The sequence below is a fragment of the Rhipicephalus microplus genome, chromosome X, assembly GCF_043290135.1.
Source record: "Rhipicephalus microplus isolate Deutch F79 chromosome X, USDA_Rmic, whole genome shotgun sequence".
NCBI classification, from domain to species: Eukaryota; Metazoa; Arthropoda; class Arachnida; order Ixodida; family Ixodidae; genus Rhipicephalus; species Rhipicephalus microplus.
Window position 1 is genome coordinate 465476681 of NC_134710.1, and position 12396 is coordinate 465489076.

The 12396-nt window shown below is 44.2% G+C and overlaps 8 non-coding genes across 8 annotated transcripts; all 8 read right to left on the reverse strand.

Moving 5' to 3' along the window:
* Positions 1–136: 136 nt before the first annotated feature.
* Positions 137–209, reverse strand: TRNAF-GAA (transfer RNA phenylalanine (anticodon GAA)). The gene has a single exon. It is a non-coding gene; the product is annotated as a tRNA-Phe (tRNA).
* Positions 210–1743: 1534 nt separating this feature from the next.
* TRNAF-GAA (transfer RNA phenylalanine (anticodon GAA)) lies at positions 1744–1816 on the reverse strand. Its single transcript has one exon. It is a non-coding gene; the product is annotated as a tRNA-Phe (tRNA).
* A 250-nt stretch (positions 1817–2066) lies between these two features.
* On the reverse strand, positions 2067–2139 carry TRNAF-GAA (transfer RNA phenylalanine (anticodon GAA)). Its single transcript has one exon. It is a non-coding gene; the product is annotated as a tRNA-Phe (tRNA).
* A 250-nt stretch (positions 2140–2389) lies between these two features.
* Positions 2390–2462, reverse strand: TRNAF-GAA (transfer RNA phenylalanine (anticodon GAA)). Its single transcript has one exon. It is a non-coding gene; the product is annotated as a tRNA-Phe (tRNA).
* An 892-nt stretch (positions 2463–3354) lies between these two features.
* On the reverse strand, positions 3355–3427 carry TRNAF-GAA (transfer RNA phenylalanine (anticodon GAA)). Its single transcript has one exon. It is a non-coding gene; the product is annotated as a tRNA-Phe (tRNA).
* A 250-nt stretch (positions 3428–3677) lies between these two features.
* Positions 3678–3750, reverse strand: TRNAF-GAA (transfer RNA phenylalanine (anticodon GAA)). Its single transcript has one exon. It is a non-coding gene; the product is annotated as a tRNA-Phe (tRNA).
* Positions 3751–4965: 1215 nt separating this feature from the next.
* TRNAF-GAA (transfer RNA phenylalanine (anticodon GAA)) lies at positions 4966–5038 on the reverse strand. Its single transcript has one exon. It is a non-coding gene; the product is annotated as a tRNA-Phe (tRNA).
* Positions 5039–6901: 1863 nt separating this feature from the next.
* Positions 6902–6974, reverse strand: TRNAF-GAA (transfer RNA phenylalanine (anticodon GAA)). Its single transcript has one exon. It is a non-coding gene; the product is annotated as a tRNA-Phe (tRNA).
* Positions 6975–12396: the final 5422 nt, after the last annotated feature.

The following is a 12396-nucleotide window of genomic DNA, read 5'->3' on the forward strand; positions in this document are numbered from 1 at the left end:
ATGCCTACTCCCGCGATGCAATCTGAATCAGCATTTCTTTATCAAGCATGTGTGTTCACCTGCGTAACCGTTTCACTCGTTAAAAGTATTGCAAAATACTTGTATACCGAGAGATTTAACAAAATATTGCTTTGGACGCTGAAACCCGGGATCGAGCCAAGGACCTTTAGATGTTCAGTTTAACGCTCTCCCAACTGAGCTATTTCAGCAGACGGGAGAAGAGTGACAGCGGGATCTAGCAGTTCTTGCGCTTCGGTAAAACTGCTTTATTAGAGCTGTTGCACATTACTACATGTCTTTCACGCTGTTCCGGTTCTTTTGCAACGCCTACTGTCGCGATGCAATCTGAATCAGCATTCCTTTATCAAGCAGGTGTATTCACCTGCGTAACCGTTTCACTCGTTAGAATTCTTGCAAAATACTTGTATACCGACAGATTTAACAAAAAAGTGCTTTGGACGCTGGAACCCGGGATCGAGCCAAGGACCTTTATAAGTTCAGATTAACGCTCTCCCAACTGAGCTATTTCAGCAGACGAAAGAAGAGTGACAGCGGGATCTAGCAGTTCTTGCGCTTCGGTAAAACTTCTTTATTAGAGCTATTGCACATTACTACATGTCTTTCACGCTGTTCCGGATTTTTGCAACGCCTACTGTCGCGATGCAATCTGAATCAGCATTTCTTTATCAAGCAGGTGTGTTCACCTGCGTAAACGTTTCACTCGTTAGAATTATTGCGAAATACTTGTATACCGAGAGATTTAAAAAAAGTGCTTTGGACGCTGAAACCCGGCATCGAGCCAAGGACCTTCAGATGTTCAGTTTAACGCTCTCCTACTGAGCTCTTTCAGCAGAGGGGAGAAGAGTGACAGCGGGATCTAGCAGTTCTTGCGCTTCGGTAAAACTGCTTTATTAGATCTGTTGCACATTACTACATGTCTTTCACGCTGTTCCGGTTCTTTTGCAACGCCTACTCTCGCGATGCAATCTGAATCAGCATTCCTTTATCAAGCAGGTGTGTTCACCTGCGTAATCGTTCCACTCGTTAGAATTCTTGCCAAATACTTGTATACCGACAGATGTAACAAAAAAGTGCTTTGGACGCTGAAACCCGGGATCGAGCCAAGGACCTTTATATGTTCAGATTACCACTCTCCCAACTGAGCTATTTCAGCAGACGGGAGAAGAGTGACAGCGGGATCTAGCAGTTCTTGCGCTTCGGTAAAACTTCTTTATTAGAGCTGTTGCACATTACTACATGTCTTTCACGCTGTTCCGGATTTTTGCAACGCCTACTGTCGCGATGCAATCTGAATCAGCATTTCTTTATCAAGCAGGTGTGTTCACCTGCGTAACCGTTTCACTCGTTAGAATTATTGCGAAATACTTGTATACCGAGAGATTTAAAAAAAGTGCTTTGGACGCTGAAACCCGGCATCGAGCCAAGGACCTTTAGATGTTCAGTTTAACGCTCTCCTACTGAGCTCTTTCAGCAGAGGGGAGAAGAGTGACAGCGGGATCTAGCAGTTCTTGCGCTTCGGTAAAACTGCTTTATTAGATCTGTTGCACATTACTACATGTCTTTCACGCTGTTCTGGGTCTTTTGCAACGCCTACTGTCGCGATGCAATCTGAATCAGCATTCCTTTATCAAGCAGGTGTGTTCACCTGCGTAATCGTTTCACTCGCTAGAATTCTTGCCAAATACTTGTATACCGACAGATGTAACAAAAAAGTGCTTTGGACGCTGAAACCCGGGATCGACCCAAGGACCTTTAGATGTTCAGTTTAACGCTCTCCCAACTGAGCTATTTCAGCAGACGGGAGAAGAGTGACAGCGGGATCTAGCAGTTCTTGCGCTTCGGTAAGACTGCTTTATTAGAGCTGTTGCACATTACTACATGTCTTTCACGCTGTTCCGGTTCTTTTGCAACGCCTACTGTCGCGATGCAATCTGAATCAGCATTCCTTTATCAAGCAGGTGTATTCACCTGCGTAACCGTTTCACTCGTTAGAATTCTTGCAAAATACTTGTATACCGACAGATTTAACAAAAAAGTGCTTTGGACGCTGAAACCCGGGATCGAGCCAAGGACCTTTAGATGTTCAGTGTAACACTCTCCCAACTGAGCTATTTCAGCAGACGGGAGAAGAGTGACAGCGGGATCTAGCAGTTCTTGCGCGTCGGTAAAACTACTTTATTAGATCTGTTGCACATTACTACATGTCTTTCACGCTGTTCCGGTTTTTTTGCAATGCCTACTCCCGCGATGCAATCTGAATCAGCATTTCTTTATCAAGCATGTGTGTTCACCTGCGTAACCGTTTCACTCGTTAAAAGTATTGCAAAATACTTGTATACCGAGAGATTTAACAAAATATTGCTTTGGACGCTGAAACCCGGGATCGAGCCAAGGACCTTTAGATGTTCAGTTTAACGCTCTCCCAACTGAGCTATTTCAGCAGACGGGAGAAGAGTGACAGCGGGATCTAGCAGTTCTTGCGCTTCGGTAAAACTGCTTTATTAGAGCTGTTGCACATTACTACATGTCTTTCACGCTGTTCCGGTTCTTTTGCAACGCCTACTGTCGCGATGCAATCTGAATCAGCATTCCTTTATCAAGCAGGTGTATTCACCTGCGTAACCGTTTCACTCGTTAGAATTCTTGCAAAATACTTGTATACCGACAGATTTAACAAAAAAGTGCTTTGGACGCTGAAACCCGGGATCGAGCCAAGGACCTTTATAAGTTCAGATTAACGCTCTCCCAACTGAGCTATTTCAGCAGACGAAAGAAGAGTGACAGCGGGATCTAGCAGTTCTTGCGCTTCGGTAAAACTTCTTTATTAGAGCTGTTGCACATTACTACATGTCTTTCACGCTGTTCCGGATTTTTGCAACGCCTACTGTCGCGATGCAATCTGAATCAGCATTTCTTTATCAAGCAGGTGTGTTCACCTGCGTAAACGTTTCACTCGTTAGAATTATTGCGAAATACTTGTATACCGAGAGATTTAAAAAAAGTGCTTTGGACGCTGAAACCCGGCATCGAGCCAAGGACCTTCAGATGTTCAGTTTAACGCTCTCCTACTGAGCTCTTTCAGCAGAGGGGAGAAGAGTGACAGCGGGATCTAGCAGTTCTTGCGCTTCGGTAAAACTGCTTTATTAGATCTGTTGCACATTACTACATGTCTTTCACGCTGTTCCGGGTCTTTTGCAACGCCTACTGTCGCGATGCAATCTGAATCAGCATTCCTTTATCAAGCAGGTGTGTTCACCTGCGTAATCGTTTCACTCGCTAGAATTCTTGCCAAATACTTGTATACCGACAGATGTAACAAAAAAGTGCTTTGGACGCTGAAACCCGGGATCGACCCAAGGACCTTTAGATGTTCAGTTTAACGCTCTCCCAACTGAGCTATTTCAGCAGACGGGAGAAGAGTGACAGCGGGATCTAGCAGATCTTGCGCTTCGGTAAGACTGCTTTATTAGAGCTGTTGCACATTACTACATGTCTTTCACGCTGTTCCGGTTCTTTTGCAACGCCTACTGTCGCGATGCAATCTGAATCAGCATTTCTTTATCAAGCATGTGTGTTCACCTGCGTAACCGTTTCACTCGTTAAAAGTATTGCAAAATACTTGTATACCGAGAGATTTAACAAAATATTGCTTTGGACGCTGAAACCCGGGATCGAGCCAAGGACCTTAAGATGTTCAGTTTAACGCTCTCCCAACTGAGCTATTTCAGCAGACGGGAGAAGAGTGACAGCGGGATCTAGCAGTTCTTGCGCTTCGGTAAAACTGCTTTATTAGAGCTGTTGCACATTACTACATGTCTTTCACGCTGTTCCGGTTTTTTTGCAACGCCTACTGTCGCGATGCAATCTGAATCAGCATTCCTTTATCAAGCAGGTGTATTCACCTGCGTAACCGTTTCACTCGTTAGAATTCTTGCAAAATACTTGTATACCGACAGATTTAACAAAAAAGTGCTTTGGACGCTGAAACCCGGGATCGAGCCAAGGACCTTTATAAGTTCAGATTAACGCTCTCCCAACTGAGCTATTTCAGCAGACGAAAGAAGAGTGACAGCGGGATCTAGCAGTTCTTGCGCTTCGGTAAAACTTCTTTATTAGAGCTGTTGCACATTACTACATGTCTTTCACGCTGTTCCGGATTTTTGCAACGCCTACTGTCGCGATGCAATCTGAATCAGCATTTCTTTATCAAGCAGGTGTGTTCACCTGCGTAAACGTTTCACTCGTTAGAATTATTGCGAAATACTTGTATACCGAGAGATTTAAAAAAAGTGCTTTGGACGCTGAAACCCGGCATCGAGCCAAGGACCTTCAGATGTTCAGTTTAACGCTCTCCTACTGAGCTCTTTCAGCAGAGGGGAGAAGAGTGACAGCGGGATCTAGCAGTTCTTGCGCTTCGGTAAAACTGCTTTATTAGATCTGTTGCACATTACTACATGTCTTTCACGCTGTTCCGGTTCTTTTGCAACGCCTACTCTCGCGATGCAATCTGAATCAGCATTCCTTTATCAAGCAGGTGTGTTCACCTGCGTAATCGTTTCACTCGTTAGAATTCTTGCCAAATACTTGTATACCGACAGATGTAACAAAAAAGTGCTTTGGACGCTCAAACCCGGGATCGAGCCAAGGACCTTTAGATGTTCAGATTACCACTCTCCCAACTGAGCTATTTCAGCAGACGGGAGAAGAGTGACAGCGGGATCTAGCAGTTCTTGCGCTTCGGTAAAACTTCTTTATTAGAGCTGTTGCACATTACTACATGTCTTTCACGCTGTTCCGGATTTTTGCAATGCCTACTCCCGCGATGCAATCTGAATCAGCATTTCTTTATCAAGCATGTGTGTTCACCTGCGTAACCGTTTCACTCGTTAGAAGTATTGCAAAATACTTGCATACCGAGAGATTTAACAAAAAAATTGCTTTGAACGCTGAAACCCGGGATCGAGCCAAGGACCTTTAGATGTTCAGTTTAACGCTCTCCCAACTGAGCTATTTCAGCAGACGGGAGAAGAGTGACAGCGGGATCTAGCAGTTCTTGCGCTTCGGTAAAACTGCTTTATTAGAGCAGTTGCATATTACTACATGTCTTTCACGCTGTTCCGGTTCTTTTGCAACGCCTACTGTCGCGACGCAATCTGAATCAGCATTCCTTTATCAAGCAGGTGTATTCACCTGCGTAACTGTTTCACTCGTTAGAAGTATTGAAAAATACTTGTGTATCAAAAGATTTAACAAAAAAATGCTCTGGACGCCGAAACCCGGGATCGAGCCAAGGACCTTCAGATTTTCTGTCTAACTCTCTCTGAACTGAGCTATTTCGGCATACGGGAGAAGAGTGAAAGCGGCATTTAACAGTTCTTGCGTTTCGGTAAAACTGCTTTATTAGGGCTGTTGCACATTACTACATGTCTTTCATGCTGTTATGGTTCTTTTGCAATGCCTACTTCCGCGATGCAATCTGAATCAGCATTTCTTTATCAAGCATGTGTGTTCACCTGCGTAACCGTTTCACTCGTTAGAATTATTGCAAAATACTTGTATACCGACAGATTTAACAAATCGTGCTTTGGACGACGAAACCCGGGATCGAGCCAAGGACCTTTATTTGTTCACATTAACGCTCTCCCAACTGAGCTATTTCAGGAGACGGGAGAAGAGTGACAGCGGGATCTAGCAGTTCTTGCGCTTCGGTAAAACTGCTTTATGAGAGCTGTTGCACACTACTACATGTCTTTCACGCTGTTCCGGTTCTTTTGCAACGCCTACTGTCGCGATGCAATCTGAATCAGCATTTCTTTATCAAACAGGTGTGTTCACCTGCGTAACCGTTTCACTCGTTAGAATTATTGCGAAATACTTGTATACCGAGAGATTTAACAAAAAAAATGCTCTGGACGCCGAAACCCGGGATCGAGCCAAGGACCTTCAGATTTTCAGTCTAGCTCTCTCTGAACTGAGCTATTTCGGCATACGGGAGAAGAGTGAAAGCGGCATTTAACAGTTCTTGCGTTTCGGTAAAACTGTTTATTAGGGCTGTTGCACATTACTACATGTCTTTCACGCTGTTCTGGTTCTTTCGCAATGCCTACTTCCGCGATGCAATCTGAATCAGCATTTCTTTATCAAGCATGTGTGTTCACCTGCGTAACCGTTTCACTCGTTAGAATTATTGCAAAATACTTGTATACCGACAGATTTAACAAATCGTGCTTTGGACGACGAAACCCGGGATCGAGCCAAGGACCTTTATATGTTCAGATTAACGCTCTCCCAACTGAGCTATTTTAGGAGACGGGAGAAGAGGGACAGCGGGATCTAGCAGTTCTTGCGCTTCGGTAAAACTGCTTTATTAGAGCTGTTGCAGATTACTACATGTCTTTCACGCTGTTCCGGTTCTTTTGCAACGCCTACTCTCGCGATGCAATCTGAATCAGCATTCCTTTATCAAGCAGGTGTGTTCACCTGCGTAATCGTTTCACTCGTTAGAATTCTTGCCAAATACTTGTATACCGACAGATGTAACAAAAAAGTGCTTTGGACGCTGAAACCCGGGATCGAGCCAAGGACCTTTATATGTTCAGATTACCACTCTCCCAACTGAGCTATTTCAGCAGACGGGAGAAGAGTGACAGCGGGATCTAGCAGTTCTTGCGCTTCGGTAAAACTGCTTTATTAGAGCTGTTGCACATTACTACAAGACTTTCACGCTGTTCCGGTTTTTTTGCAATGCCTACTCCCGCGATGCAATCTGAATCAGCATTTCTTTATCAAGCATGGGTGTTCACCTGCGTAACCGTTTCACTCGTTAGAAGTATTGCAAAATACTTGTATACCGAGAGATTTAACAAAAAATTGCTTTGAACGCTGAAACCCGGGATCGAGCCAAGGACCTTTAGATGTTCAGTTTAACGCTCTCCCAACTGAGCTATTTCAGCAGACGGGAGAAGAGTGACAGCGGGATCTAGCAGTTCTTGCGCTTCGGTAAAACTGCTTTATTAGAGCTGTTGCACATTACTACATGTCTTTCACGCTGTTCCGGTTCTTTTGCAACGCCTACTGTCGCGATGCAATCTGAATCAGTATTCCTTTATCAAGCAGGTGTGTTCACCTGCGTAACCGTTTCACTCGTTAGAATTCTTGCAAAATACTTGTATACCGACAGATTTAACAAAAAAGTGCTTTGGACGGTGAAACCCGGGATCGAGCCAAGGACCTTTATAAGTTCAGATTAACGCTCTCCCAACTGAGCTATTTCAGCAGACGGAAGAAGAGTGACAGCGGGCTCTAGCAGTTCTTGCGCTTCGGTAAATCTGCTTTATTAGAGCTGTTGCACATTACTACATGTCTTTCACGCTGTTCCGGATTTTTGCAACGCCTACTGTCGCGATGCAATCTGAATCAGCATTTCTTTATCAAGCAGGTGTGTTCACCTGTGTAACCGTTTCACTCGTTAGAATTATTGCGAAATTCTTGTTTACCGAGAGATTTAAAAAAAAAAGTGCTTTGATCGCCGAAACCCGGGATCGATATAATGGCCTTTATATGTTCAGTTTAACGCTCTCCCAACTGAGCTATTTCAGTAGACGGGAGAAGAGAGACAGCGGGATCTAACAGTTCTTGCGCTTCGGTAAAACTGCTTTATTAGAGCTGTTGCATATTATTACGTGTCTTTCACGCTGTTCCGGTTTTTTTGCAACGCCTACTGCCGCGATTCAATCTGATTCAGCATTTCTTTATCAAGCATGTGTGTTCACCTGCGTAACTGTTTAGCTCGTTAGAATTCTTGCAAAATACTTGTATACCGACAGATTTAACAAATCGTGCTTTGGACGACGAAACCCGGGATCGAGCCAAGGACCTTATAAATGTTCAGATTAACGCTCTCCCGACTGAGCTATTTCAGCAGACGGGAGAAGAGTGACAGCGGGATCTATCAGTTCTTGCGCTTCAGTAAAACTTCTTTATTAGAGCTGTTGCAGATTACTACATGTCTTTCACGCTGTTCCGGTTCTTTTGCAACGCCTACTGTCGCGATGCAATCTGAATCAGCATTTCTTTATCAAGCAGGGGTGTTCACCTGCGTAACCGTTTCACTCGTTAGAATTATTGCGAAATACTTGTATACCGACAGATTTAACAAAAAAGTGCTTTGGACGCTGAAACCCGGGATCGAGCCAAGGACCTTTAGATGTTCAGTTTAACGCTCTCCCAACTGCGCTATTTCGGCAGACGGGAGAAGAGTGACAGCAGGATTTAAGAGTTCTTGCGTTCCGGTAAAACCGCTTTATTAGGGCTGTCGCACATTATTAAGTGTATTTCACGCTGTTCCGGTTCTTTTGCAATGCCTACTCCCGCGATGCAATCTGAATCAGCATTTCTTTATCAAGCATGTGTGTTCACCTGCGTAACCGTTTCACTCCTCAGAATTGATGCAAAATACTTGTATACCGACAGATTTACCAAAAAATTGCTTTGGACGCAGAAACCCGGGATCGAGCCAAGGACCTTTAGATGTTCAGTTTAACGATCTCCCAACTGCGCTATTTCGGCAGACGGGAGAAGAGTGACAGCGGGATTCAAGAGTTCTTGCGTTTCGGTAAAACCGCTTTATTAGAGCTGTTGCACATTATTACGTGTATTTCACGCTGTTCTGGTTCTTTTGCAATGCCTACTCCCGCGATGCAATCTGAATCAGCCTTTCTTTATCAAGCATGTGTGTTCACCTGCGTAACCGTTTCACTCGTTAGAAGTATTGCAAAATACTTGTATACCGAGAGATTTAACAAAAAAATTGCTCTGGACGCCGAAACCGGGGATCGAGTCAAGGACCTGTAGATTTTCAGTCTAACGCTCTCCCAACTGCGCTATTTCGGCAGACGGGAGAAGAGTGATAGCGGGATTTAAGAGTTCTTGCGTTTCGGTAAAACCGCTTTATTAGAGCTGTTGCACATTATTACGTGTATTTCACGCTGTTCTGGTTCTTTTGCAATGCCTACTCCCACGATTCAATCTGAGTCAGCATTTCTTTATCAAGCATGTGTGTTCACCTGCGTAACCGTTTCACTCGTTAGAATTATTGCAAAATACTTGTATACCGACAGATTTAACAAATCGTGCTTTGGACGACGAAACCCGGGATCGAGCCAAGGACCTTTATTTGTTCACATTAACGCTCTCCCAACTGAGCTATTTCAGGAGACGGGAGAAGAGTGACAGCGGGATCTAGCAGTTCTTGCGCTTCGGTAAAACTGCTTTATTAGAGCTGTTGCACATTACTACATGTCTTTCACGCTGTTCCGGTTCTTTTGCAACGCCTACTGTCACGATGCAATCTGAATCAGCATTTCTTTATCAAGCACGTGTGTTCACCTGCGTAACCGTTTCACTCGTTAGAATTATTGCGAAATACTTGTATACCGACAGATTAACAAAAAAGTGCTTTCGACGCTGAAACCCGGGATCGAGGGACCTTTAGATGTTCAGTTTAACGCTCTCCCAACTGTGCTATTTCGGCAGACGGGAGAAGAGTGACAGCAGGATTTAAGAGTTCTTGCGTTCCGGTAAAACCGCTTTATTAGGGCTGTTGCACATTACTACATGTCTGTCACGCTTTTCTGGTTCCTTTGCAATGCCTACTTCCGCGATGCAATCTGAATCAGCATTTCTTTATCAAGCATGTGTGTTCACCTGCGTAACCGTTTCACTCGTTAGAATTATTGCAAAATACTTGTATACCGACAGATTTAACAAATCGTGCTTTGGACGACGAAACCCGGGATCGAGCCAAGGACCTTTATATGTTCTGATTAACGCTCTCCCAACTGAGCTATTTCAGGAGACGGGAGAAGAGGGACAGCGGGATCTAGCAGTTCTTGCGCTTCGGTAAAACTGCTTTATTAGAGCTGTTGCAGATTACTACATGTCTTTCACGCTGTTCCGGTTCTTTTGCAGCGCCTACTCTCGCGATGCAATCTGAATCAGCATTCCTTTATCAAGCAGGTGTGTTCACCTGCGTAATCGTTTCACTCGTTAGAATTCTTGCCAAATACTTGTATACCGACAGATGTAACAAAAAAGTGCTTTGGACGCTGAAACCCGGGATCGAGCCAAGGACCTTTATATGTTCAGACTACCACTCTCCCAACTGAGCTATTTCAGCAGACGGGAGAAGAGTGACAGCGGGATCTAGCAGTTCTTGCGCTTCGGTAAAACTGCTTTATCAGAGCTGTTGCACATTACTACATGTCTTTCACGCTGTTCCGGTTTTTTTGCAATGCCTACTCCCGCGATGCAATCTGAATCAGCATTTCTTTATCAAGCATGTGTGTTCACCTGCGTAACCGTTTCACTCGTTAGAAGTATTGCAAAATACTTGTATACCGAGAAATTTAACAAAAAAACTGCTTTGAACGCTGAAACCCGGGATCGAGCCAAGGACCTTTAGATGTTCAGTTTAACGCTCTCCAACCTGAGCTATTTCAGCAGACGGGAGAAGAGTGACAGCGGGATCTAGCAGTTCTTGCGCTTCTGTAAAACTGCTTTATTAGAGCTGTTGCACATTACTACATGTCTTTCACGCTGTTCCGGTTCTTTTGCAACGCCTACGTTCGCGATGCAATCTGAATCAGCATTCCTTTATCAAGCAGGTGTGTTCACCTGCGTAACCGTTTCACTCGTTAGAATTATTGCAAAATACTTGTATACCGACAGATTTAACAAATCGTGCTTTGGACGACGAAACCCGGGATCGAGCCAAGGACCTTCAGATTTTCAGTCTAACTCTCTCTGAACTGAGCTATTTCGGCATACGGGAGAAGAGTGAAAGCGGCATTTAACAGTTCTTGCGTTTCGGTAAAACTGCTTTATTAGGGCTGTTGCACATTACTACATGTCTTTCACGCTGTTCTGGTTCTTTTGCAATGCCTACTTCCGCGATGCAATCTGAATCAGCATTTTTTATCAAGCATGTGTGTTCACCTGCGTAACCGTTTCACTCGTTAGAATTATTGCAATATACTTGTATACCGACAGATTTAACAAATCGTGCTTTGGACGACGAAACCCGGGATCGAGCCAAGGACCTTTATATGTTCAGATTAACGCTCTCCAACTGAGCTATTTCAGGAGACAGGAGAAGAGGGACAGCGGGATCTAGCAGTTCTTGCGCTTCGGTAAAACTGCTTTATTAGAGCTGTTGCAGATTACTACATGTCTTTCACGCTGTTCCGGTTCTTTTGCAACGCCTACTCTCGCGATGCAATATGAATCAGCATTCCTTTATCAAGCAGGTGTGTTCACCTGCGTAATCGTTTCACTCGTTAGAATTCTTGCCAAATACTTGTATACCGACAGATGTAACAAAAAAGTGCTTTGGACGCTGAAACCCGGGATCGAGCCAAGAACCTTTATATGTTCAGATTACCACTCTCCCAACTGAGCTATTTCAGCAGACGGGAGAAGAGTGACAGTGGGATGTAGCAGTTCTTGCGCTTCGGTAAAACTGCTTTATTAGAGCTGTTGCACATTACTACATGTCTTTCACGCTGTTCCGGTTTTTTTGCAATGCCTACTCCCGCGATGCAATCTGAATCAGCATTCCTTTATCAAGCAGGTGTGTTCACCTGCGTAACCGTTTCACTCGTTAGAATTCTTGCAAAATACTTGTATACCGACAGATTTAACAAAAAAGTGCTTTGGACGCTGAAACCCGGGATCGAGCCAAGGACCTTTATAAGTTCAGATTAACGCTCTCCCAACTGAGCTATTTCAGCAGACGGAAGAAGAGTGACAGCGGGATCTAGCAGTTCTTGCGCTTCGGTAAATCTGCTTTATTAGAGCTGTTGCACATTACTACATGTCTTTCACGCTGTTCCGGATTTTTGCAACGCCTACTGACGCGATGCAATCTGAATCAGCATTTCTTTATCAAGCAGGTGTGTTCACCTGCGTAACCGTTTCACTCGTTAGAATTATTGCGAAATTCTTGTATACCGAGAGATTTAAAAAAAAAGTGCTTTGAACGCCGAAACCCGGGATCGATATAAGGACCTTTATATGTTCAGTTTAACGCTCTCCCAACTGAGCTATTTCAGCAGACGCGAGAAGAGAGACAGCGGGATCTAACAGTTCTTGCGCTTCGGTAAAACCGCTTTATTAGAGCTGTTGCATATTAATACGTGTCTTTCACGCTGTTCCGGTTTTTTTGCAACGCCTACTGTCGCGATGCAATCTGAATCAGCATTTCTTTATCAAGCAGGGTTGTTCACCTGCGTAACCGTTTCACTCGTTAGAATTATTGCGAAATACTTGTATACCGACAGATTTAACAAATCGTGCTTCGGACGACGAAACCCGGGA